Consider the following 27,707-nt stretch of genomic DNA (forward strand, 5'->3'; position numbering starts at 1 on the left):
AGAAGCATTCTCAGAAACTTCCGTGTGCTTTATGCATTCAACTCACATAGTGGACTCTTTCTTTTGATAGCGCACTTTTGAAACACTCCTTTTGTAGAATTTGCTAGTGGATGTTTGGAGCGATTTGAGGCCTATGCTGGCAAACGAAATTTCTACACATAAAAACTAGACAGACGCATTCTCAGAAACTTCTTGGTGATGAGTTCGTTCAGCTCACAGACTTGAACTTTCCTTTTGTAAGAGCAGTTTGGAAACACTCTTTTTGTAGAATCTGCAAGTGGATATTTGGAGCGCTTTCAGGCCTATGCTGGGAAATGAAATATCTTCACCTAAAAACTAGACAGAAGCATTCTGAGAAACTTCTTTGTGATGAGTTCATTCAACTCCCAGACTTGAACGTTCCTTTTGATAGAACAGTTTTGAAACACTAAGTTTGTAGAATCTGCAAGTGTTTATTCGGAGCTCCTTGAGGCCTATGTTGGAAAAGGAAATATCTTCCCATCAAAACAAGAGGGAAGCATTCTCAGAAACTTCTTCGTGATGAGGGCATTCAACTCACGGAGTTGTACCTACCAGTTGATAGAGAAGTTTGGAAACACTCTTTTTGTAGACTCTGCAAGTGATTATTTGGAGCGGTTTGGGGCCTATGCTGGAAAAGGAAATATCTTCACATGAAAACTGGACGGAAGCATTCTCAGAAACTTCTTTGTGTTGAGTGCATTCAACTCACAGACTTGAACCTTCCTCTAGAAAGAGCAGTTTTGAAACATTCTTTTTGTAAAATCTGCATGTGGTTATTTGGAGCACTTTGAGGCCTATGCTGTGAAATGGAATATCTTCACCTAAAAGCTAGAGAGAAGCATTCTCAGAAAGTTCTTCGCAATGCGTGCATTCAACTCACAGAGTTGAACGTGCCTTTAGATAGAGCAGTCTGGAAACACCCTTTCTGTAAAATCTGCAAGTGGATATCTGGAGCGATTTGAGGTCTATGCGAGGAAAAGGAAATATCTTCACATAAAAACTAGACAGCAGCATTCTCAGAAACCTCTTTGTGATGAGTGCATTCAACTCACAGACTTGAACCTTCCTTTTGATAGAGCAGTTTTGAAACACTCCTTTTGTAGAATCTGCAAGTGTTTATTTGGAGCGCTTTGAGGCCTAAGCTGGAAAAGGAAATATCTTCACGTAAGAACTAGACGGAAGCATTCTCAGAAACTTCTGTGTGATGAGTGCATTCAACTCACAGAGTTGAACGTTCCTTTGATCGACCAGTTTTGAAACACTGTTTTTGCAGAATCCGCAAGTGGATATTTGGAGCTCTTTGAGGCTTATGCTGGAAAAGGAAATATCTTACTATACCAACTAGACAGAAGCATTTTCAGAAACTTCTATGTCATCAGGGGATTGAAGTCACAGAGTTGAACATTCCTTTTCATGGAGCAGTTCTGCAGCACTCTTTTTGTGGAAACCGCAAGTGGATATTTGGTGCGATTGCGGCATCTAGTGGAAAAGGAAATACATGCAGATGAAAACTAGATAGAATCATTCTCAGAAACTTCTTTCTGATGAGTGCATTCAACTCACAGAGTTGAACCTTTCTTTTGATAGAAGAGATTTGAAACCCTCTTTTTGTAGAATCTGCAAGTGGCTATTTGGAGCGCTTTGAGGCCTATGCTAGAAAAGGAAATATCTTCACATAAAAACTAGAGAGAAGCATTCTCAGCAACTCCATTGTGATGAGTGCATTCTACTCATAGCGTTGAACCTTCCTTTTGATAGAACAGTTTTGAAACACTGTTTTTGTAGAATCGGCAAGTGGATATTTGGAGCGCTTTGAGGCCTATGCTGGAAAAGGAAATATCTTCACATGAAAACTATACAGAAGCACTCTAAGAAACTTCTGTTCGTTGAGTGCATTCAACTCACAGACTTGAACGTTCCTTTTGAAAGAACTGTTTTGAAACACTCCTTTAGTAGAATTTGCAAGTGCTTATTTGGAGCGCTTTGAAGCTTACCTGGAAAAGGAAATATCTTCACGTAAGAAGTAGACAGAAGCATTCTCAGAAACTTCTTTGTGATGAGTGCATTCAACACACAGACTTGAACCTTCCTTTTGAAAGAGCAGCTATGAAGCTCTCTTTTTGTAGAATCTGCAAGTGGATACTTGGAGCGCTTTGAGGCCTAGGCTGGGAAAAGCAATATCTCCACCTAAAAACTAGACAGAAGCATTCTCAGAAACTTCTGTGTGATGAATGCATTCTACTCACAGACTTGAACGTTCCTTTTGATAGAACTGTTTTGAAACACTCCTTTTGTAGAATCTGCAAGTGTTTATTTGGAGCGCTTTGAGGACTATGTTGGAAAAGGAAAGACCTTCATATAAAAACTAGACAGAAGCATTCTCAGAAACTTCTTTGTGATGAGGGCACTCAACTCACAGACTTGAACCTTCCTTTTGAAAGAGCAGTTTGGAAACACTCTTTTTGTAGAATCTGCAAGTGGCTACTTGGAGCGCTTTGTGGCCTATGCTGGGAAATGAAATATCTTCACCTAAAAACTAGACAGAAGCATTCTCAGAAACTTCCGTGTGCTTTATGCATTCAACTCACATAGTGGACTCTTTCTTTTGATAGCGCACTTTTGAAACACTCCTTTTGTAGAATTTGCTAGTGGATGTTTGGAGCGATTTGAGGCCTATGCTGGCAAACGAAATTTCTACACATAAAAACTAGACAGACGCATTCTCAGAAACTTCTTGGTGATGAGTTCGTTCAGCTCACAGACTTGAACTTTCCTTTTGTAAGAGCAGTTTGGAAACACTCTTTTTGTAGAATCTGCAAGTGGATATTTGGAGCGCTTTCAGGCCTATGCTGGGAAATGAAATATCTTCACCTAAAAACTAGACAGAAGCATTCTGAGAAACTTCTTTGTGATGAGTTCATTCAACTCCCAGACTTGAACGTTCCTTTTGATAGAACAGTTTTGAAACACTAAGTTTGTAGAATCTGCAAGTGTTTATTCGGAGCTCCTTGAGGCCTATGTTGGAAAAGGAAATATCTTCCCATCAAAACAAGAGGGAAGCATTCTCAGAAACTTCTTCGTGATGAGGGCATTCAACTCACGGAGTTGTACCTACCAGTTGATAGAGAAGTTTGGAAACACTCTTTTTGTAGACTCTGCAAGTGATTATTTGGAGCGGTTTGGGGCCTATGCTGGAAAAGGAAATATCTTCACATGAAAACTGGACGCAAGCATTCTCAGAAACTTCTTTGTGTTGAGTGCATTCAACTCACAGACTTGAACCTTCCTCTAGAAAGAGCAGTTTTGAAACATTCTTTTTGTAAAATCTGCAAGTGGTTATTTGGAGCACTTTGAGGCCTATGCTGTGAAATGGAATATCTTCACCTAAAAGCTAGAGAGAAGCATTCTCAGAAAGTTCTTCGCAATGCGTGCATTCAACTCACAGAGTTGAACGTGCCTTTAGATAGAGCAGTCTGGAAACACCCTTTCTGTAAAATCTGCAAGTGGATATCTGGAGCGATTTGAGGTCTATGCGAGGAAAAGGAAATATCTTCACATAAAAACTAGACAGCAGCATTCTCAGAAACCTCTTTGTGATGAGTGCATTCAACTCACAGACTTGAACCTTCCTTTTGATAGAGCAGTTTTGAAACACTCCTTTTGTAGAATCTGCAAGTGTTTATTTGGAGCGCTTTGAGGCCTAAGCTGGAAAAGGATATATCTTCACATAAGAACTAGAGGGAAGCATTATCAGAAACTTCTGTGTGATGAGTGCATTCAACTCACAGAGTTGAACGTTCCTTTTGATCGACCAGTTTTGAAACACTGTTTTTGCAGAATCCGCAAGTGGATATTTGGAGCTCTTTGAGGCTTATGCTGGAAAAGGAAATATCTTCCTATACCAACTAGACAGAAGCATTTTCAGAAACTTCTATGTCATCAGGGGATTGAACTCACAGAGTTGAACATTCCTTTTCATGGAGCAGTTCTGCAGCACTCTTTTTGTGGAAACCGCAAGTGGATATTTGGTGCGATTGCGGCATCTAGTGGAAAAGGAAATACATGCAGATGAAAACTAGATAGAATCATTCTCAGAAACTTCTTTCTGATGAGTGCATTCAACTCACAGAGTTGAACCTTTCTTTTGATAGAAGAGATTTGAAACCCTCTTTTTGTAGAATCTGCAAGTGGCTATTTGGAGCGCTTTGAGGCCTATGCTAGAAAAGGAAATATCTTCACATAAAAACTAGAGAGAAGCATTCTCAGCAACTCCATTGTGATGAGTGCATTCTACTCATAGCGTTGAACCTTCCTTTTGATAGAACAGTTTTGAAACACTGTTTTTGTAGAATCGGCAAGTGGATATTTGGAGCGCTTTGAGGCCTATGCTGGAAAAGGAAATATCTTCACATGAAAACTATACAGAAGCACTCTAAGAAACTTCTGTTCGTTGAGTGCATTCAACTCACAGACTTGAACGTTCCTTTTGAAAGAACTGTTTTGAAACACTCCTTTAGTAGAATTTCCAAGTGTTTATTTGGAGCGCTTTGAGGCCTAAGCTGGAAAAGGAAATATCTTCACATGAAAACTATACAGAAGCACTCTAAGAAACTTCTGTTCGTTGAGTGCATTAAACTCACAGACTTGAACGTTCCTTTTGAAAGAACTGTTTTGAAACACTCCTTTAGTAGAATTTGCAAGTGCTTATTTGGAGCGCTTTGAAGCTTAGCTGGAAAAGGAAATATCTTCACGTAAGAACTAGACAGAAGCATTCTCAGAAACTTCTTTGTGATGAGTGCATTCAACACACAGACTTGAACCTTCCTTTTGAAAGAGCAGCTATGAAGCTCTCTTTTTGTAGAATCTGCAAGTGGATACTTGGAGCGCTTTGAGGCCTAGGCTGGGAAAAGCAATATCTTCACCTAAAAACTAGACAGAAGCATTCTCAGAAACTTCTTTGTGATGAATGCATTCAACTCACAGACTTGAACGTTCCTTTTGATAGAACTGTTTTGAAACACTCCTTTTGTAGAATCTGCAAGTGTTTATTTGGAGCGCTTTGAGGACTATGTTGGAAAAGGAAAGACCTTCATATGAAAACTAGACAGAAGCATTCTCAGAAACTTCTTTGTGATGAGGGCACTCAACTCACAGACTTGAACCTTCCTTTTGAAAGAGCAGTTTGGAAACACTCTTTTTGTAGAATCTGCAAGTGGCTATTTGGAGCGCTTTGTGGCCTATGCTGGGAAATGAAATATCTTCACCTAAAAACTAGACAGAAGCATTCTCAGAAACTTCCGTGTGCTTTATGCATTCAACTCACATAGTGGACTCTTTCTTTTGATAGCGCACTTTTGAAACACTCCTTTTGTAGAATTTGCTAGTGGATGTTTGGAGCGATTTGAGGCCTATGCTGGCAAACGAAATTTCTACACATAAAAACTAGACAGACGCATTCTCAGAAACTTCTTTGTGATGAGTTCGTTCAGCTCACAGACTTGAACTTTCCTTTTGTAAGAGCAGTTTGGAAACACTCTTTTTGTAGAATCTGCAAGTGGATATTTGGAGCGCTTTCAGGCCTATGCTGGGAAATGAAATATCTTCACCTAAAAACTAGACAGAAGCATTCTGAGAAACTTCTTTGTGATGAGTTCATTCAACTCCCAGACTTGAACGTTCCTTTTGATAGAACAGTTTTGAAACACTAAGTTTCTAGAATCTGCAAGTGTTTATTCGGAGCACCTTGAGGCCTATGTTGGAAAAGGAAATATCTTCCCATCAAAATAAGAGGGAAGCATTCTCAGAAACTTCTTCGTGATGAGGGCATTCAACTCACGGAGTTGTACGTACCAGTTGATAGAGAAGTTTGGAAACACTCTTTTTGTAGACTCTGCAAGTGATTATTTGGAGCGGTTTGGGGCCTACGCTGGAAAAGGAAATATCTTCACATGAAAACTGGACGGAAGCATTCTCAGAAACTTCTTTGTGTTGAGTGCATTCAACTCACAGACTTGAACCTTCCTCTAGAAAGAGCAGTTTTGAAACATTCTTTTTGTAAAATCTGCATGTGGTTATTTGGAGCACTTTGAGGCCTATGCTGTGAAATGGAATATCTTCACCTAAAAGCTAGAGAGAAGCATTCTCAGAAAGTTCTTCGCAATGCGTGCATTCAACTCACAGAGTTGAACGTGCCTTTAGATAGAGCAGTCTGGAAACACCCTTTCTGTAAAATCTGCAAGTGGATATCTGGAGCGATTTGAGGTCTATGCGAGGAAAAGGAAATATCTTCACATAAAAACTAGACAGCAGCATTCTCAGAAACCTCTTTGTGATGAGTGCATTCAACTCACAGACTTGAACCTTCCTTTTGATAGAGCAGTTTTGAAACACTCCTTTTGTAGAATCTGCAAGTGTTTATTTGGAGCGCTTTGAGGCCTAAGCTGGAAAAGGAAATATCTTCACGTAAGAACTAGACGGAAGCATTCTCAGAAACTTCTGTGTGATGAGTGCATTCAACTCACAGAGTTGAACGTTCCTTTTGATCGACCAGTTTTGAAACACTGTTTTTGCAGAATCCGCAAGTGGATATTTGGAGCTCTTTGAGGCTTATGCTGGAAAAGGAAATATCTTACTATACCAACTAGACAGAAGCATTTTCAGAAACTTCTATGTCATCAGGGGATTGAACTCACAGAGTTGAACATTCCTTTTCATGGAGCAGTTCTGCAGCACTCTTTTTGTGGAAACCGCAAGTGGATATTTGGTGCGATTGCGGCATCTAGTGGAAAAGGAAATACATGCAGATGAAAACTAGATAGAATCATTCTCAGAAACTTCTTTCTGATGAGTGCATTCAACTCACAGAGTTGAACCTTTCTTTTGATAGAAGAGATTTGAAACCCTCTTTTTGTAGAATCTGCAAGTGGCTATTTGGAGCGCTTTGAGGCCTATGCTAGAAAAGGAAATATCTTCACATAAAAACTAGAGAGAAGCATTCTCAGCAACTCCATTGTGATGAGTGCATTCTACTCATAGCGTTGAACCTTCCTTTTGATAGAACAGTTTTGAAACACTGTTTTTGTAGAATCGGCAAGTGGATATTTGGAGCGCTTTGAGGCCTATGCTGGAAAAGGAAATATCTTCACATGAAAACTATACAGAAGCACTCTAAGAAACTTCTGTTCGTTGAGTGCATTCAACTCACAGACTTGAACGTTCCTTTTGAAAGAACTGTTTTGAAACACTCCTTTAGTAGAATTTGCAAGTGCTTATTTGGAGCGCTTTGAAGCTTAGCTGGAAAAGGAAATATCTTCACGTAAGAACTAGACAGAAGCATTCTCAGAAACTTCTTTGTGATGAGTGCATTCAACACACAGACTTGAACCTTCCTTTTGAAAGAGCAGCTATGAAGCTCTCTTTTTGTAGAATCTGCAAGTGGATACTTGGAGCGCTTTGAGGCCTAGGCTGGGAAAAGCAATATCTTCACCTAAAAACTAGACAGAAGCATTCTCAGAAACTTCTGTGTGATGAATGCATTCTACTCACAGACTTGAACGTTCCTTTTGATAGAACTGTTTTGAAACACTCCTTTTGTAGAATCTGCAAGTGTTTATTTGGAGCGCTTTGAGGACTATGTTGGAAAAGGAAAGACCTTCATATAAAAACTAGACAGAAGCATTCTCAGAAACTTCTTTGTGATGAGGGCACTCAACTCACAGACTTGAACCTTCCTTTTGAAAGAGCAGTTTGGAAACACTCTTTTTGTAGAATCTGCAAGTGGCTACTTGGAGCGCTTTGTGGCCTATGCTGGGAAATGAAATATCTTCACCTAAAAACTAGACAGAAGCATTCTCAGAAACTTCCGTGTGCTTTATGCATTCAACTCACATAGTGGACTCTTTCTTTTGATAGCGCACTTTTGAAACACTCCTTTTGTAGAATTTGCTAGTGGATGTTTGGAGCGATTTGAGGCCTATGCTGGCAAACGAAATTTCTACACATAAAAACTAGACAGACGCATTCTCAGAAACTTCTTGGTGATGAGTTCGTTCAGCTCACAGACTTGAACTTTCCTTTTGTAAGAGCAGTTTGGAAACACTCTTTTTGTAGAATCTGCAAGTGGATATTTGGAGCGCTTTCAGGCCTATGCTGGGAAATGAAATATCTTCACCTAAAAACTAGACAGAAGCATTCTGAGAAACTTCTTTGTGATGAGTTCATTCAACTCCCAGACTTGAACGTTCCTTTTGATAGAACAGTTTTGAAACACTAAGTTTGTAGAATCTGCAAGTGTTTATTCGGAGCTCCTTGAGGCCTATGTTGGAAAAGGAAATATCTTCCCATCAAAACAAGAGGGAAGCATTCTCAGAAACTTCTTCGTGATGAGGGCATTCAACTCACGGAGTTGTACCTACCAGTTGATAGAGAAGTTTGGAAACACTCTTTTTGTAGACTCTGCAAGTGATTATTTGGAGCGGTTTGGGGCCTATGCTGGAAAAGGAAATATCTTCACATGAAAACTGGACGGAAGCATTCTCAGAAACTTCTTTGTGTTGAGTGCATTCAACTCACAGACTTGAACCTTCCTCTAGAAAGAGCAGTTTTGAAACATTCTTTTTGTAAAATCTGCAAGTGGTTATTTGGAGCACTTTGAGGCCTATGCTGTGAAATGGAATATCTTCACCTAAAAGCTAGAGAGAAGCATTCTCAGAAAGTTCTTCGCAATGCGTGCATTCAACTCACAGAGTTGAACGTGCCTTTAGATAGAGCAGTCTGGAAACACCCTTTCTGTAAAATCTGCAAGTGGATATCTGGAGCGATTTGAGGTCTATGCGAGGAAAAGGAAATATCTTCACATAAAAACTAGACAGCAGCATTCTCAGAAACCTCTTTGTGATGAGTGCATTCAACTCACAGACTTGAACCTTCCTTTTGATAGAGCAGTTTTGAAACACTCCTTTTGTAGAATCTGCAAGAGTTTATTTGGAGCGCTTTGAGGCCTAAGCTGGAAAAGGATATATCTTCACATAAGAACTAGAGGGAAGCATTATCAGAAACTTCTGTGTGATGAGTGCATTCAACTCACAGAGTTGAACGTTCCTTTTGATCGACCAGTTTTGAAACACTGTTTTTGCAGAATCCGCAAGTGGATATTTGGAGCTCTTTGAGGCTTATGCTGGAAAAGGAAATATCTTCCTATACCAACTAGACAGAAGCATTTTCAGAAACTTCTATGTCATCAGGGGATTGAACTCACAGAGTTGAACATTCCTTTTCATGGAGCAGTTCTGCAGCACTCTTTTTGTGGAAACCGCAAGTGGATATTTGGTGCGATTGCGGCATCTAGTGGAAAAGGAAATACATGCAGATGAAAACTAGATAGAATCATTCTCAGAAACTTCTTTCTGATGAGTGCATTCAACTCACAGAGTTGAACCTTTCTTTTGATAGAAGAGATTTGAAACCCTCTTTTTGTAGAATCTGCAAGTGGCTATTTGGAGCGCTTTGAGGCCTATGCTAGAAAAGGAAATATCTTCACATAAAAACTAGAGAGAAGCATTCTCAGCAACTCCATTGTGATGAGTGCATTCTACTCATAGCGTTGAACCTTCCTTTTGATAGAACAGTTTTGAAACACTGTTTTTGTAGAATCGGCAAGTGGATATTTGGAGCGCTTTGAGGCCTATGCTGGAAAAGGAAATATCTTCACATGAAAACTATACAGAAGCACTCTAAGAAACTTCTGTTCGTTGAGTGCATTCAACTCACAGACTTGAACGTTCCTTCTGAAAGAACTGTTTTGAAACACTCCTTTAGTAGAATTTGCAAGTGTTTATTTGGAGCGCTTTGAAGCTTAGCTGGAAAAGGAAATATCTTCACGTAAGAACTAGACAGAAGCATTCTCAGAAACTTCTTTGTGATGAGGGCATTCAACACACAGACTTGAACCTTCCTTTTGAAAGAGCAGCTATGAAGCTCTCTTTTTGTAGAATCTGCAAGTGGATACTTGGAGCGCTTTGAGGCCTAGGCTGGGAAAAGCAATATCTTCACCTAAAAACTAGACAGAAGCATTCTCAGAAACTTCTGTGTGATGAATGCATTCAACTCACAGACTTGAAGGTTCCTTTTGATAGAACTGTTTTGAAACACTCCTTTTGTAGAATCTGCAAGTGTTTATTTGGAGCGCTTTGAGGACTATGTTGGAAGAGGAAAGACCTTCATATAAAAACTAGACAGAAGCATTCTCAGAAACTTCTTTGTGATGAGGGCACTCAACTCACAGACTTGAAACTTCCTTTTGAAAGAGCAGTTTGGAAACACTCTTTTTGTAGAATCTGCAAGTGGCTATTTGGAGCACTTTGTGGCCTATGCTGGGAAATGAAATATCTTCACCTAAAAACTAGACAGAAGCATTCTCAGAAACTTCCGTGTGCTTTATGCATTCAACTCACATAGTGGACTCTTTCTTTTGATAGCGCACTTTTGAAACACTCCTTTTGTAGAATTTGCTAGTGGATGTTTGGAGCGATTTGAGGCCTATGCTGGCAAACGAAATTTCTACCCATAAAAACTAGACAGACGCATTCTCAGAAACTTCTTGGTGATGAGTTCGTTCAGCTCACAGACTTGAACTTTCCTTTTGTAAGAGCAGTTTGGAAACACTCTTTTTGTAGAATCTGCAAGTGGATATTTGGAGCGCTTTCAGGCCTATGCTGGGAAATGAAATATTTTCACCTAAAAACTAGACAGAAGCATTCTGAGAAACTTCTTTGTGATGAGTTCATTCAACTCCCAGACTTGAACGTTCCTTTTGATAGAACAGTTTTGAAACACTAAGTTTGTAGAATCTGCAAGTGTTTATTCGGAGCACCTTGAGGCCTATGTTGGAAAAGGAAATATCTTCCCATCAAAACAAGAGGGAAGCATTCTCAGAAACTTCTTCGTGATGAGGGCATTCAACTCACGGAGTTGTACCTACCAGTTGATAGAGAAGTTTGGAAACACTCTTTTTGTAGACTCTGCAAGTGATTATTTGGAGCGGTTTGGGGCCTATGCTGGAAAAGGAAATATCTTCACATGAAAACTGGACAGAAGCATTCTCAGAAACTTCTTTGTGTTGAGTGCATTCAACTCACAGACTTGAACCTTCCTCTAGAAAGAGCAGTTTTGAAAGATTCTTTTGTAAAATCTGCAAGTGGTTATTTGGAGCACTTTGAGGCCTATGCTGTGAAATGGAATATCTTCACCTAAAAGCTAGAGAGAAGCATTGTCAGAAAGTTCTTCGCAATGCGTGCATTCAACTCACAGAGTTGAACGTGCCTTTAGATAGAGCAGTCTGGAAACACCCTTTCTGTAAAATCTGCAAGTGGATATCTGGAGCGATTTGAGGTCTATGCGAGGAAAAGGAAATATCTTCACATAAAAACTAGACAGCAGCATTCTCAGAAACCTCTTTGTGATGAGTGCATTCAACTCACAGACTTGAACCTTCCTTTTGATAGAGCAGTTTTGAAACACTCCTTTTGTAGAATCTGCAAGTGTTTATTTGGAGCGCTTTGAGGCCTAAGCTGGAAAAGGAAATGTCTTCACGTAAGAACTAGACGGAAGCATTCTCAGAAACTTCTGTGTGATGAGTGCATTCAACTCACAGAGTTGAACGTTCCTTTTGATCGACCAGTTTTGAAACACTGTTTTTGCAGAATCCGCAAGTGGATATTTGGAGCTCTTTGAGGCTTATGCTGGAAAAGGAAATATCTTCCTATACCAACTAGACAGAAGCATTTTCAGAAACTTCTATGTCATCAGGGGATTGAACTCACAGAGTTGAACATTCCTTTTCATGGAGCAGTTCTGCAGCACTCTTTTTGTGGAAACTGCAAGTGGATATTTGGTGCGATTGCGGCATCTAGTGGAAAAGGAAATACATGCAGATGAAAACTAGATAGAATCATTCTCAGAAACTTCTTTCTGATGAGTGCATTCAACTCACAGAGTTGAACCTTTCTTTTGATAGAAGAGATTTGAAACCCTCTTTTTGTAGAATCTGCAAGTGGCTATTTGGAGCGCTTTGAGGCCTATGCTAGAAAAGGAAATATCTTCACATAAAAACTAGAGAGAAGCATTCTCAGCAACTCCATTGTGATGAGTGCATTCTACTCATAGCGTTGAACCTTCCTTTTGATAGAACAGTTTTGAAACACTGTTTTTGTAGAATCGGCAAGTGGATATTTGGAGCGCTTTGAGGCCTATGCTGGAAAAGGAAATATCTTCACATGAAAACTATACAGAAGCACTCTAAGAAACTTCTGTTCGTTGAGTGCATTCAACTCACAGACTTGAACGTTCCTTTTGAAAGAACTGTTTTGAAACACTCCTTTAGTAGAATTTGCAAGTGTTTATTTGGAGCGCTTTGAAGCTTAGCTGGAAAAGGAAATATCTTCACGTAAGAACTAGACAGAAGCATTCTCAGAAACTTCTTTGTGATGAGTGCATTCAACACACAGACTTGAACCTTCCTTTTGAAAGAGCAGCTATGAAGCTCTCTTTTTGTAGAATCTGCAAGTGGATACTTGGAGCGCTTTGAGGCCTAGGCTGGGAAAAGCAATATCTTCACCTAAAAACTAGACAGAAGCATTCTCAGAAACTTCTGTGTGATGAATGCATTCAACCCACAGACTTGAACGTTCCTTTTGATAGAACTGTTTTGAAACACTCCTTTTGTAGAATCTGCAAGTGTTTATTTGGAGCGCTTTGAGGACTATGTTGGAAAAGGAAAGACCTTCATATAAAAACTAGACAGAAGCATTCTCAGAAACTTCTTTGTGATGAGGGCACTCAACTCACAGACTTGAACCTTTCTTTTGAAAGAGCAGTTTGGAAACACTCTTTTTGTAGAATCTGCAAGTGGCTATTTGGAGCGCTTTGTGGCCTATGCTGGGAAATGAAATATCTTCACCTAAAAACTAGACAGAAGCATTCTCAGAAACTTCCGTGTGCTTTATGCATTCAACTCACATAGTGGACTCTTTCTTTTGATAGCGCACTTTTGAAACACTCCTTTTGTAGAATTTGCTAGTGGATGTTTGGAGCGATTTGAGGCCTATGCTGGCAAACGAAATTTCTACACATAAAAACTAGACAGACGCATTCTCAGAAACTTCTTGGTGATGAGTTCGTTCAGCTCACAGACTTGAACTTTCCTTTTGTAAGAGCATTCTGAGAAACTTCTTTGTGATGAGTTCATTCAACTCCCAGACTTGAACGTTCCTTTTGATAGAACAGTTTTGAAACACTAAGTTTGTAGAATCTGCAAGTGTTTATTCGGAGCACCTTGAGTCCTATGTTGGAAAAGGAAATATCTTCCCATCAAAATAAGAGGGAAGCATTCTCAGAAACTTCTTCGTGATGAGGGCATTCAACTCACGGAGTTGTACGTACCAGTTGATAGAGAAGTTTGGAAACACTCTTTTTGTAGACTCTGCAAGTGATTATTTGGAGCGGTTTGGGGCCTACGCTGGAAAAGGAAATATCTTCACATGAAAACTGGACGGAAGCATTCTCAGAAACTTCTTTGTGTTGAGTGCATTCAACTCACAGACTTGAACCTTCCTCTAGAAAGAGCAGTTTTGAAACATTCTTTTTGTAAAATCTGCATGTGGTTATTTGGAGCACTTTGAGGCCTATGCTGTGAAATGGAATATCTTCACCTAAAAGCTAGAGAGAAGCATTCTCAGAAAGTTCTTCGCAATACGTGCATTCAACTCACAGAGTTGAACGTGCCTTTAGATAGAGCAGTCTGGAAACACCCTTTCTGTAAAATCTGCAAGTGGATATCTGGAGCGATTTGAGGTCTATGCGAGGAAAAGGAAATATCTTCACATAAAAACTAGACAGCAGCATTCTCAGAAACCTCTTTGTGATGAGTGCATTCAACTCACAGACTTGAACCTTCCTTTTGATAGAGCAGTTTTGAAACACTCCTTTTGTAGAATCTGCAAGTGTTTATTTGGAGCGCTTTGAGGCCTAAGCTGGAAAAGGAAATATCTTCACGTAAGAACTAGACGGAAGCATTCTCAGAAACTTCTGTGTGATGAGTGCATTCAACTCACAGAGTTGAACGTTCCTTTTGATCGACCAGTTTTGAAACACTGTTTTTGCAGAATCCGCAAGTGGATATTTGGAGCTCTTTGAGGCTTATGCTGGAAAAGGAAATATCTTCCTATACCAACTAGACAGAAGCATTTTCAGAAACTTCTATGTCATCAGGGGATTGAACTCACAGAGTTGAACATTCCTTTTCATGGAGCAGTTCTGCAGCACTCTTTTTGTGGAAACTGCAAGTGGATATTTGGTGCGATTGCGGCATGTAGTGGAAAGGGAAATACATGCAGATGAAAACTAGATAGAATCATTCTCAGAAACTTCTTTCTGATGAGTGCATTCAACTCACAGAGTTGAACCTTTCTTTTGATAGAAGAGATTTGAAACCCTCTTTTTGTAGAATCTGCAAGTGGCTATTTGGAGCGCTTTGAGGCCTATGCTAGAAAAGGAAATATCTTCACATAAAAACTAGAGAGAAGCATTCTCAGCAACTCCATTGTGATGAGTGCATTCTACTCATAGCGTTGAACCTTCCTTTTGGTAGAACAGTTGTGAAACACTGTTTTTGTAGAATCGGCAAGTGGATATTTGGAGCGCTTTGAGGCCTATGCTGGAAAAGGAAATATCTTCACATGAAAACTATACAGAAGCACTCTAAGAAACTTCTGTTCGTTGAGTGCATTCAACTCACAGACTTGAACGTTCCTTTTGAAAGAACTGTTTTGAAACACTCCTTTAGTAGAATTTGCAAGTGCTTATTTGGAGCGCTTTGAAGCTTAGCTGGAAAAGGAAATATCTTCACGTATGGACTAGACAGAAGCATTCTCAGAAACTTCATTGTGATGAGTGCATTCAACACACAGACTTGAACCTTCCTTTTGAAAGAGCAGCTATGAAGCTCTCTTTTTGTAGAATCTGCAAGTGGATACTTGGAGCGCTTTGAGGCCTAGGCTGGGAAAAGCAATATCTTCACCTAAAAACTAGACAGAAGCATTCTCAGAAACTTCTGTGTGATGAATGCATTCTACTCACAGACTTGAACGTTCCTTTTGATAGAACTGTTTTGAAACACTCCTTTTGTAGAATCTGCAAGTGTTTATTTGGAGCGCTTTGAGGAGTATGTTGGAAAAGGAAAGACCTTCATATAAAAACTAGACAGAAGCATTCTCAGAAACTTCTTTGTGATGAGGGCACTCAACTCACAGACTTGAACCTTCCTTTTGAAAGAGCAGTTTGGAAACACTCTTTTTGTAGAATCTGCAAGTGGCTACTTGGAGCGCTTTGTGGCCTATGCTTTGAAATGAAATATCTTCACCTAAAAACTAGACAGAAGCATTCTCAGAAACTTCCGTGTGCTTTATGCATTCAACTCACATAGTGGACTCTTTCTTTTGATAGCGCACTTTTGAAACACTCCTTTTGTAGAATTTGCTAGTGGATGTTTGGAGCGATTTGAGGCCTATGCTGGCAAACGAAATTTCTACACATAAAAACTAGACAGACGCATTCTCAGAAACTTCTTTGTGATGAGTTCGTTCAGCTCACAGACTTGAACTTTCCTTTTGTAAGAGCAGTTTGGAAACACTCTTTTTGTAGAATCTGCAAGTGGATATTTGGAGCGCTTTCAGGCCTATGCTGGGAAATGAAATATCTTCACCTAAAAACTAGACAGAAGCATTCTGAGAAACTTCTTTGTGATGAGTTCATTCAACTCCCAGACTTGAACGTTCCTTTTGATAGAACAGTTTTGAAACACTAAGTTTGTAGAATCTGCAAGTGTTTATTCGGAGCTCCTTGAGGCCTATGTTGGAAAAGGAAATATCTTCCCATCAAAACAAGAGGGAAGCATTCTCAGAAACTTCTTCGTGATGAGGGCATTCAACTCACGGAGTTGTACCTACCAGTTGATAGAGAAGTTTGGAAACACTCTTTTTGTAGACTCTGCAAGTGATTATTTGGAGCGGTTTGGGGCCTATGCTGGAAAAGGAAATATCTTCACATGAAAACTGGACGCAAGCATTCTCAGAAACTTCTTTGTGTTGAGTGCATTCAACTCACAGACTTGAACCTTCCTCTAGAAAGAGCAGTTTTGAAACATTCTTTTTGTAAAATCTGCAAGTGGTTATTTGGAGCACTTTGAGGCCTATGCTGTGAAATGGAATATCTTCACCTAAAAGCTAGAGAGAAGCATTCTCAGAAAGTTCTTCGCAATGCGTGCATTCAACTCACAGAGTTGAACGTGCCTTTAGATAGAGCAGTCTGGAAACACCCTTTCTGTAAAATCTGCAAGTGGATATCTGGAGCGATTTGAGGTCTATGCGAGGAAAAGGAAATATCTTCACATAAAAACTAGACAGCAGCATTCTCAGAAACCTCTTTGTGATGAGTGCATTCAACTCACAGACTTGAACCTTCCTTTTGATAGAGCAGTTTTGAAACACTCCTTTTGTAGAATCTGCAAGTGTTTATTTGGAGCGCTTTGAGGCCTAAGCTGGAAAAGGAAATATCTTCACGTAAGAACTAGACGGAAGCATTCTCAGAAACTTCTGTGTGATGAGTGCATTCAACTCACAGAGTTGAACGTTCCTTTTGATCGACCAGTTTTGAAACACTGTTTTTGCAGAATCCGCAAGTGGATATTTGGAGCTCTTTGAGGCTTATGCTGGAAAAGGAAATATCTTACTATACCAACTAGACAGAAGCATTTTCAGAAACTTCTATGTCATCAGGGGATTGAACTCACAGAGTTGAACATTCCTTTTCATGGAGCAGTTCTGCAGCACTCTTTTTGTGGAAACCGCAAGTGGATATTTGGTGCGATTGCGGCATCTAGTGGAAAAGGAAATACATGCAGATGAAAACTAGATAGAATCATTCTCAGAAACTTCTTTCTGATGAGTGCATTCAACTCACAGAGTTGAACCATTCTTTTGATAGAAGAGATTTGAAACCCTCTTTTTGTAGAATCTGCAAGTGGCTATTTGGAGCGCTTTGAGGCCTATGCTAGAAAAGGAAATATCTTCACATAAAAACTAGAGAGAAGCATTCTCAGCAACTCCATTGTGATGAGTGCATTCTACTCATAGCGTTGAACCTTCCTTTTGATAGAACAGTTTTGAAACACTGTTTTTGTAGAATCGGCAAGTGGATATTTGGAGCGCTTTGAGGCCTATGCTGGAAAAGGAAATATCTTCACATGAAAACTATACAGAAGCACTCTAAGAAACTTCTGTTCGTTGAGTGCATTCAACTCACAGACTTGAACGTTCCTTTTGAAAGAACTGTTTTGAAACACTCCTTTAGTAGAATTTGCAAGTGTTTATTTGGAGCGCTTTGAAGCTTAGCTGGAAAAGGAAATATCTTCACGTAAGAACTAGACAGAAGCATTCTCAGAAACTTCTTTGTGATGAGTGCATTCAACACACAGACTTGAACCTTCCTTTTGAAAGAGCAGCTATGAAGCTCTCTTTTTGTAGAATCTGCAAGTGGATACTTGGAGCGCTTTGAGGTCTAGGCTGGGAAAAGCAATATCTTCACCTAAAAACTAGACAGAAGCATTCTCAGAAACTTCTGTGTGATGAATGCATTCAACTCACAGACTTGAAGGTTCCTTTTGATAGAACTGTTTTGAAACACTCCTTTTGTAGAATCTGCAAGTGTTTATTTGGAGCGCTTTGAGGACTATGTTGGAAGAGGAAAGACCTTCATATAAAAACTAGACAGAAGCATTCTCAGAAACTTCTTTGTGATGAGGGCACTCAACTCACAGACTTGAAACTTCCTTTTGAAAGAGCAGTTTGGAAACACTCTTTTTGTAGAATCTGCAAGTGGCTACTTGGAGCGCTTTGTGGCCTATGCTGGGAAATGAAATATCTTCACCTAAAAACTAGACAGAAGCATTCTCAGAAACTTCCGTGTGCTTTATGCATTCAACTCACATAGTGGACTCTTTCTTTTGATAGCGCACTTTTGAAACACTCCTTTTGTAGAATTTCCTAGTGGATGTTTGGAGCGATTTGAGGCCTATGCTGGCAAACGAAATTTCTACACATAAAAACTAGACAGACGCATTCTCAGAAACTTCTTTGTGATGAGTTCGTTCACCTCACAGACTTGAACTTTCCTTTTGTAAGAGCAGTTTGGAAACACTCTTTTTGTAGAATCTGCAAGTGGATATTTGGAGCGCTTTCAGGCCTATGCTGGGAAATGAAATATCTTCACCTAAAAACTAGACAGAAGCATTCTGAGAAACTTCTTTGTGATGAGTTCATTCAGCTCCCAGACTTGAACGTTCCTTTTGATAGAACAGTTTTGAAACACTAAGTTTGTAGAATCTGCAAGTGTTTATTCGGAGCACCTTGAGGCCTATGTTGGAAAAGGAAATATCTTCCCATCAAAACAAGAGGGAAGCATTCTCAGAAACTTCTTCGTGATGAGGGCATTCAACTCACGGAGTTGTACCTATCAGTTGATAGAGAAGTTTGGAAACACTCTTTTTGTAGACTCTGCAAGTGATTATTTGGAGCGGTTTGGGGCCTATGCTGGAAAAGGAAATATCTTCACATGAAAACTGGACGGAAGCATTCTCAGAAACTTCTTTGTGTTGAGTGCATTCAACTCACAGACTTGAACCTTCCTCTAGAAAGAGCAGTTTTGAAACATTCTTTTTGTAAAATCTGCAAGTGGTTATTTGGAGCACTTTGAGGCCTATGCTGTGAAATGGAATATCTTCACCTAAAAGCTAGAGAGAAGCATTCTCAGAAAGTTCTTCGCAATGCGTGCATTCAACTCACAGAGTTGAACGTGCCTTTAGATAGAGCAGTCTGGAAACACCCTTTCTGTAAAATCTGCAAGTGGATATCTGGAGCGATTTGAGGTCTATGCGAGGAAAAGGAAATATCTTCACATAAAAACTAGACAGCAGCATTCTCAGAAACCTCTTTGTGATGAGTGCATTCAACTCACAGACTTGAACCTTCCTTTTGATAGAGCAGTTTTGAAACACTCCTTTTGTAGAATCTGCAAGTGTTTATTTGGAGCGCTTTGAGGCCTAAGCTGGAAAAGGAAATATCTTCACGTAAGAACTAGACGGAAGCATTCTCACAAACTTCTGTGTGATGAGTGCATTCAACTCACAGAGTTGAACGTTCCTTTTGATCGACCAGTTTTGAAACACTGTTTTTGCAGAATCCGCAAGTGGATATTTGGAGCTCTTTGAGGCTTATGCTGGAAAAGGAAATATCTTCCTATACCAACTAGACAGAAGCATTTTCAGAAACTTCTATGTCATCAGGGGATTGAACTCACAGAGTTGAACATTCCTTTTCATGGAGCAGTTCTGCAGCACTCTTTTTGTGGAAACCGCAAGTGGATATTTGGTGCGATTGCGGCATCTAGTGGAAAAGGAAATACATGCAGATGAAAACTAGATAGAATCATTCTCAGAAACTTCTTTCTGATGAGTGCATTCAACTCACAGAGTTGAACCTTTCTTTTGATAGAAGAGATTTGAAACCCTCTTTTTGTAGAATCTGCAAGTGGCTATTTGGAGCGCTTTGAGGCCTATGCTAGAAAAGGAAATATCTTCACATAAAAACTAGAGAGAAGCATTCTCAGCAACTCCATTGTGATGAGTGCATTCTACTCATAGCGTTGAACCTTCCTTTTGATAGAACAGTTTTGAAACACTGTTTTTGTAGAATCGGCAAGTGGATATTTGGAGCGCTTTGAGGCCTATGCTGGAAAAGGAAATATCTTCACATGAAAACTATACAGAAGCACTCTAAGAAACTTCTGTTCGTTGAGTGCATTCAACTGACAGACTTGAACGTTCCTTTTGAAAGAACTGTTTTGAAACACTCCTTTAGTAGAATTTCCAAGTGTTTATTTGGAGCGCTTTGAGGCCTAAGCTGGAAAAGGAAATATCTTCACATGAAAACTATACAGAAGCACTCTAAGAAACTTCTGTTCGTTGAGTGCATTCAACTCACAGACTTGAACGTTCCTTTTGAAAGAACTGTTTTGAAACACTCCTTTAGTAGAATTTGCAAGTGTTTATTTGGAGCGCTTTGAAGCTTAGCTGGAAAAGGAAACATCTTCACGTAAGAAGTAGACAGAAGCATTCTGAGAAACTTCTTTGTGATGAGTGCATTCAACACACAGACTTGAACCTTCCTTTTGAAAGAGCAGCTATGAAGCTCTCTTTTTGTAGAATCTGCAAGTGGATACTTGGAGCGCTTTGAGGCCTAGGCTGGGAAAAGCAATATCTTCACCTAAAAACTAGACAGAAGCATTCTCAGAAACTTCTTTGTGATGAATGCATTCAACTCACAGACTTGAACGTTCCTTTTGATAGAACTGTTTTGAAACACTCCTTTTGTAGAATCTGCAAGTGTTTATTTGGAGCGCTTTGAGGACTATGTTGGAAAAGGAAAGACCTTCATATAAAAACTAGACAGAAGCATTCTCAGAAACTTCTTTGTGATGAGGGCACTCAACTCACAGACTTGAACCTTCCTTTTGAAAGAGCAGTTTGGAAACACTCTTTTTGTAGAATCTGCAAGTGGCTATTTGGAGCGCTTTGTGGCCTATGCTGGGAAATGAAATATCTTCACCTAAAAACTAGACAGAAGCATTCTCAGAAACTTCCGTGTGCTTTATGCATTCAACTCACATAGTGGACTCTTTCTTTTGATAGCGCACTTTTGAAACACTCCTTTTGTAGAATTTGCTAGTGGATGTTTGGAGCGATTTGAGGCCTATGCTGGCAAACGAAATTTCTACACATAAAAACTAGACAGACGCATTCTCAGAAACTTCTTTGTGATGAGTTCGTTCAGCTCACAGACTTGAACTTTCCTTTTGTAAGAGCAGTTTGGAAACACTCTTTTTGTAGAATCTGCAAGTGGATATTTGGAGCGCTTTCAGGCCTATGCTGGGAAATGAAATATCTTCACCTAAAAACTAGACAGAAGCATTCTGAGAAACTTCTTTGTGATGAGTTCATTCAACTCCCAGACTTGAACGTTCCTTTTGATAGAACAGTTTTGAAACACTAAGTTTGTAGAATCTGCAAGTGTTTATTCGGAGCACCTTGAGGCCTATGTTGGAAAAGGAAATATCTTCCCATCAAAATAAGAGGGAAGCATTCTCAGAAACTTCTTCGTGATGAGGGCATTCAACTCACGGAGTTGTACGTACCAGTTGATAGAGAAGTTTGGAAACACTCTTTTTGTAGACTCTGCAAGTGATTAGTTGGAGCGGTTTGGGGCCTACGCTGGAAAAGGAAATATCTTCACATGAAAACTGGACGGAAGCATTCTCAGAAACTTCTTTGTGTTGAGTGCATTCAACTCACAGTCTTGAACCTTCCTCTAGAAAGAGCAGTTTTGAAACATTCTTTTGTAAAATCTGCATGTGGTTATTTGGAGCACTTTGAGGCCTATGCTGTGAAATGGAATATCTTCACCTAAAAGCTAGAGAGAAGCATTCTCAGAAAGTTCTTCGCAATGCGTGCATTCAACTCACAGAGTTGAACGTGCCTTTAGATAGAGCAGTCTGGAAACACCCTTTCTGTAAAATCTGCAAGTGGATATCTGGAGCGATTTGAGGTCTATGCGAGGAAAAGGAAATATCTTCACATAAAAACTAGACAGCAGCATTCTCAGAAACCTCTTTGTGATGAGTGCATTCAACTCACAGACTTGAACCTTCCTTTTGATAGAGCAGTTTTGAAACACTCCTTTTGTAGAATCTGCAAGTGTTTATTTGGAGCGCTTTGAGGCCTAAGCTGGAAAAGGAAATATCTTCACGTAAGAACTAGACGGAAGCATTCTCACAAACTTCTGTGTGATGAGTGCATTCAACTCACAGAGTTGAACGTTCCTTTTGATCGACCAGTTTTGAAACACTGTTTTTGCAGAATCCGCAAGTGGATATTTGGAGCTCTTTGAGGCTTATGCTGGAAAAGGAAATATCTTCCTATACCAACTAGACAGAAGCATTTTCAGAAACTTCTATGTCATCAGGGGATTGAACTCACAGAGTTGAACATTCCTTTTCATGGAGCAGTTCTGCAGCACTCTTTTTGTGGAAACCGCAAGTGGATATTTGGTGCGATTGCGGCATCTAGTGGAAAAGGAAATACATGCAGATGAAAACTAGATAGAATCATTCTCAGAAACTTCTTTCTGATGAGTGCATTCAACTCACAGAGTTGAACCTTTCTTTTGATAGAAGAGATTTGAAACCCTCTTTTTGTAGAATCTGCAAGTGGCTATTTGGAGCGCTTTGAGGCCTATGCTAGAAAAGGAAATATCTTCACATAAAAACTAGAGAGAAGCATTCTCAGCAACTCCATTGTGATGAGTGCATTCTACTCATAGCGTTGAACCTTCCTTTTGATAGAACAGTTTTGAAACACTGTTTTTGTAGAATCGGCAAGTGGATATTTGGAGCGCTTTGAGGCCTATGCTGGAAAAGGAAATATCTTCACATGAAAACTATACAGAAGCACTCTAAGAAACTTCTGTTCGTTGAGTGCATTCAACTCACAGACTTGAACGTTCCTTTTGAAAGAACTGTTTTGAAACACTCCTTTAGTAGAATTTGCAAGTGCTTATTTGGAGCGCTTTGAAGCTTAGCTGGAAAAGGAAATATCTTCACGTAAGAACTAGACAGAAGCATTCTCAGAAACTTCTTTGTGATGAGTGCATTCAACACACAGACTTGAACCTTCCTTTTGAAAGAGCAGCTATGAAGCTCTCTTTTTGTAGAATCTGCAAGTGGATACTTGGAGCGCTTTGAGGCCTAGGCTGGGAAAAGCAATATCTTCACCTAAAAACTAGACAGAAGCATTCTCAGAAACTTCTGTGTGATGAATGCATTCTACTCACAGACTTGAACGTTCCTTTTGATAGAACTGTTTTGAAACACTCCTTTTGTAGAATCTGCAAGTGTTTATTTGGAGCGCTTTGAGGACTATGTTGGAAAAGGAAAGACCTTCATATAAAAACTAGACAGAAGCATTCTCAGAAACTTCTTTGTGATGAGGGCACTCAAGTCACAGACTTGAACCTTCCTTTTGAAAGAGCAGTTTGGAAACACTCTTTTTGTAGAATCTGCAAGTGGCTATTTGGAGCGCTTTGTGGCCTATGCTGGGAAATGAAATATCTTCACCTAAAAACTAGACAGAAGCATTCTCAGAAACTTCCGTGTGCTTTATGCATTCAACTCACATAGTGGACTCTTTCTTTTGATAGCGCACTTTTGAAACACTCCTTTTGTAGAATTTGCTAGTGGATGTTTGGAGCGATTAGAGGCCTATGCTGGCAAACGAAATTTCTACACATAAAAACTAGACAGACGCATTCTCAGAAACTTCTTTGTGATGAGTTCGTTCAGCTCACAGACTTGAACTTTCCTTTTGTAAGAGCAGTTTGGAAACACTCTTTTTGTAGAATCTGCAAGTGGATATTTGGAGCGCTTTCAGGCCTATGCTGGGAAATGAAATATCTTCACCTAAAAACTAGACAGAAGCATTCTGAGAAACTTCTTTGTGATGAGTTCATTCAACTCCCAGACTTGAACGTTCCTTTTGATAGAACAGTTTTGAAACACTAAGTTTGTAGAATCTGCAAGTGTTTATTCGGAGCACCTTGAGGCCTATGTTGGAAAAGGAAATATCTTCCCATCAAAATAAGAGGGAAGCATTCTCAGAAACTTCTTCGTGATGAGGGCATTCAACTCACGGAGTTGTACGTACCAGTTGATAGAGAAGTTTGGAAACACTCTTTTTGTAGACTCTGCAAGTGATTATTTGGAGCGGTTTGGGGCCTACGCTGGAAAAGGAAATATCTTCACATGAAAACTGGACGGAAGCATTCTCAGAAACTTCTTTGTGTTGAGTGCATTCAACTCACAGACTTGAACCTTCCTCTAGAAAGAGCAGTTTTGAAACATTCTTTTTGTAAAATCTGCAAGTGGTTATTTGGAGCACTTTGAGGCCTATGCTGTGAAATGGAATATCTTCACCTAAAAGCTAGAGAGAAGCATTCTCAGAAAGTTCTTCGCAATGCGTGCATTCAACTCACAGAGTTGAACGTGCCTTTAGATAGAGCAGTCTGGAAACACCCTTTCTGTAAAATCTGCAAGTGGATATCTGGAGCGATTTGAGGTCTATGCGAGGAAAAGGAAATATCTTCACATAAAAACTAGACAGCAGCATTCTCAGAAACCTCTTTGTGATGAGTGCATTCAACTCACAGACTTGAACCTTCCTTTTGATAGAGCAGTTTTGAAACACTCCTTTTGTAGAATCTGCAAGTGTTTATTTGGAGCGCTTTGAGACCTAAGCTGGAAAAGGAAATATCTTCACGTAAGAACTAGACGGAAGCATTCTCAGAAACTTCTGTGTGATGAGTGCATTCAACTCACAGAGTTGAACGTTCCTTTTGATCGACCAGTTTTGAAACACTGTTTTTGCAGAATCCGCAAGTGGATATTTGGAGCTCTTTGAGGCTTATGCTGGAAAAGGAAATATCTTACTATACCAACTAGACAGAAGCATTTTCAGAAACTTCTATGTCATCAGGGGATTGAACTCACAGAGTTGAACATTCCTTTTCATGGAGCAGTTCTGCAGCACTCTTTTTGTGGAAACCGCAAGTGGATATTTGGTGCGATTGCGGCATCTAGTGGAAAAGGAAATACATGCAGATGAAAACTAGATAGAATCATTCTCAGAAACTTCTTTCTGATGAGTGCATTCAACTCACAGAGTTGAACCTTTCTTTTGATAGAAGAGATTTGAAACCCTCTTTTTGTAGAATCTGCAAGTGGCTATTTGGAGCGCTTTGAGGCCTATGCTAGAAAAGGAAATATCTTCACATAAAAACTAGAGAGAAGCATTCTCAGCAACTCCATTGTGATGAGTGCATTCTACTCATAGCGTTGAACCTTCCTTTTGATAGAACAGTTTTGAAACACTGTTTTTGTAGAATCGGCAAGTGGATATTTGGAGCGCTTTGAGGCCTATGCTGGAAAAGGAAATATCTTCACATGAAAACTATACAGAAGCACTCTAAGAAACTTCTGTTCGTTGAGTGCATTCAACTCACAGACTTGAACGTTCCTTTTGAAAGAACTGTTTTGAAACACTCCTTTAGTAGAATTTCCAAGTGTTTATTTGGAGCGCTTTGAGGCCTAAGCTGGAAAAGGAAATATCTTCACATGAAAACTATACAGAAGCACTCTAAGAAACTTCTGTTCGTTGAGTGCATTCAACTCACAGACTTGAACGTTCCTTTTGAAAGAACTGTTTTGAAACACTCCTTTAGTAGAATTTGCAAGTGTTTATTTGGAGCGCTTTGAAGCTTAGCTGGAAAAGGAAATATCTTCACGTAAGAAGTAGACAGAAGCATTCTCAGAAACTTCTTTGTGATGAGTGCATTCAACACACAGACTTGAACCTTCCTTTTGAAAGAGCAGCTATGAAGCTCTCTTTTTGTAGAATCTGCAAGTGGATACTTGGAGCGCTTTGAGGCCTAGGCTGGGAAAAGCAATATCTTCACCTAAAAACTAGACAGAAGCATTCTCAGAAACTTCTTTGTGATGAATGCATTCAACTCACAGACTTGAACGTTCCTTTTGATAGAACTGTTTTGAAACACTCCTTTTGTAGAATCTGCAAGTGTTTATTTGGAGCGCTTTGAGGACTATGTTGGAAAAGGAAAGACCTTCATATGAAAACTAGACAGAAGCATTCTCAGAAACTTCTTTGTGATGAGGGCACTCAACTCACAGACTTGAACCTTCCTTTTGAAAGAGCAGTTTGGAAACACTCTTTTTGTAGAATCTGCAAGTGGCTATTTGGAGCGCTTTGTGGCCTATGCTGGGAAATGAAATATCTTCACCTAAAAACTAGACAGAAGCATTCTCAGAAACTTCCGTGTGCTTTATGCATTCAACTCACATAGTGGACTCTTTCTTTTGATAGCGCACTTTTGAAACACTCCTTTTGTAGAATTTGCTAGTGGATGTTTGGAGCGATTTGAGGCCTATGCTGGCAAACGAAATTTCTACACATAAAAACTAGACAGACGCATTCTCAGAAACTTCTTTGTGATGAGTTCGTTCAGCTCACAGACTTGAACTTTCCTTTTGTAAGAGCAGTTTGGAAACACTCTTTTTGTAGAATCTGCAAGTGGATATTTGGAGCGCTTTCAGGCCTATGCTGGGAAATGAAATATCTTCACCTAAAAACTAGACAGAAGCATTCTGAGAAACTTCTTTGTGATGAGTTCATTCAACTCCCAGACTTGAACGTTCCTTTTGATAGAACAGTTTTGAAACACTAAGTTTCTAGAATCTGCAAGTGTTTATTCGGAGCACCTTGAGGCCTATGTTGGAAAAGGAAATATCTTCCCATCAAAATAAGAGGGAAGCATTCTCAGAAACTTCTTCGTGATGAGGGCATTCAACTCACGGAGTTGTACGTACCAGTTGATAGAGAAGTTTGGAAACACTCTTTTTGTAGACTCTGCAAGTGATTAGTTGGAGCGGTTTGGGGCCTACGCTGGAAAAGGAAATATCTTCACATGAAAACTGGACGGAAGCATTCTCAGAAACTTCTTTGTGTTGAGTGCATTCAACTCACAGACTTGAACCTTCCTCTAGAAAGAGCAGTTTTGAAACATTCTTTTTGTAAAATCTGCATGTGGTTATTTGGAGCACTTTGAGGCCTATGCTGTGAAATGGAATATCTTCACCTAAAAGCTAGAGAGAAGCATTCTCAGAAAGTTCTTCGCAATGCGTGCATTCAACTCACAGAGTTGAACGTGCCTTTAGATAGAGCAGTCTGGAAACACCCTTTCTGTAAAATCTGCAAGTGGATATCTGGAGCGATTTGAGGTCTATGCGAGGAAAAGGAAATATCTTCACATAAAAACTAGACAGCAGCATTCTCAGAAACCTCTTTGTGATGAGTGCATTCAACTCACAGACTTGAACCTTCCTTTTGATAGAGCAGTTTTGAAACACTCCTTTTGTAGAATCTGCAAGTGTTTATTTGGAGCGCTTTGAGGCCTAAGCTGGAAAAGGAAATATCTTCACGTAAGAACTAGACGGAAGCATTCTCAGAAACTTCTGTGTGATGAGTGCATTCAACTCACAGAGTTGAACGTTCCTTTTGATCGACCAGTTTTGAAACACTGTTTTTGCAGAATCCGCAAGTGGATATTTGGAGCTCTTTGAGGCTTATGCTGGAAAAGGAAATATCTTCCTATACCAACTAGACAGAAGCATTTTCAGAAACTTCTATGTCATCAGGGGATTGAACTCACAGAGTTGAACATTCCTTTTCATGGAGCAGTTCTGCAGCACTCTTTTTGTGGAAACCGCAAGTGGATATTTGGTGCGATTGCGGCATCTAGTGGAAAAGGAAATACATGCAGATGAAAACTAGATAGAATCATTCTCAGAAACTTCTTTCTGATGAGTGCATTCAACTCACAGAGTTGAACCTTTCTTTTGATAGAAGAGATTTGAAACCCTCTTTTTGTAGAATCTGCAAGTGGCTATTTGGAGCG

This window comes from Pongo abelii, chromosome 2 (genome assembly GCF_028885655.2).
Source record: "Pongo abelii isolate AG06213 chromosome 2, NHGRI_mPonAbe1-v2.0_pri, whole genome shotgun sequence".
Classification (NCBI taxonomy): Eukaryota; Metazoa; Chordata; class Mammalia; order Primates; family Hominidae; genus Pongo; species Pongo abelii.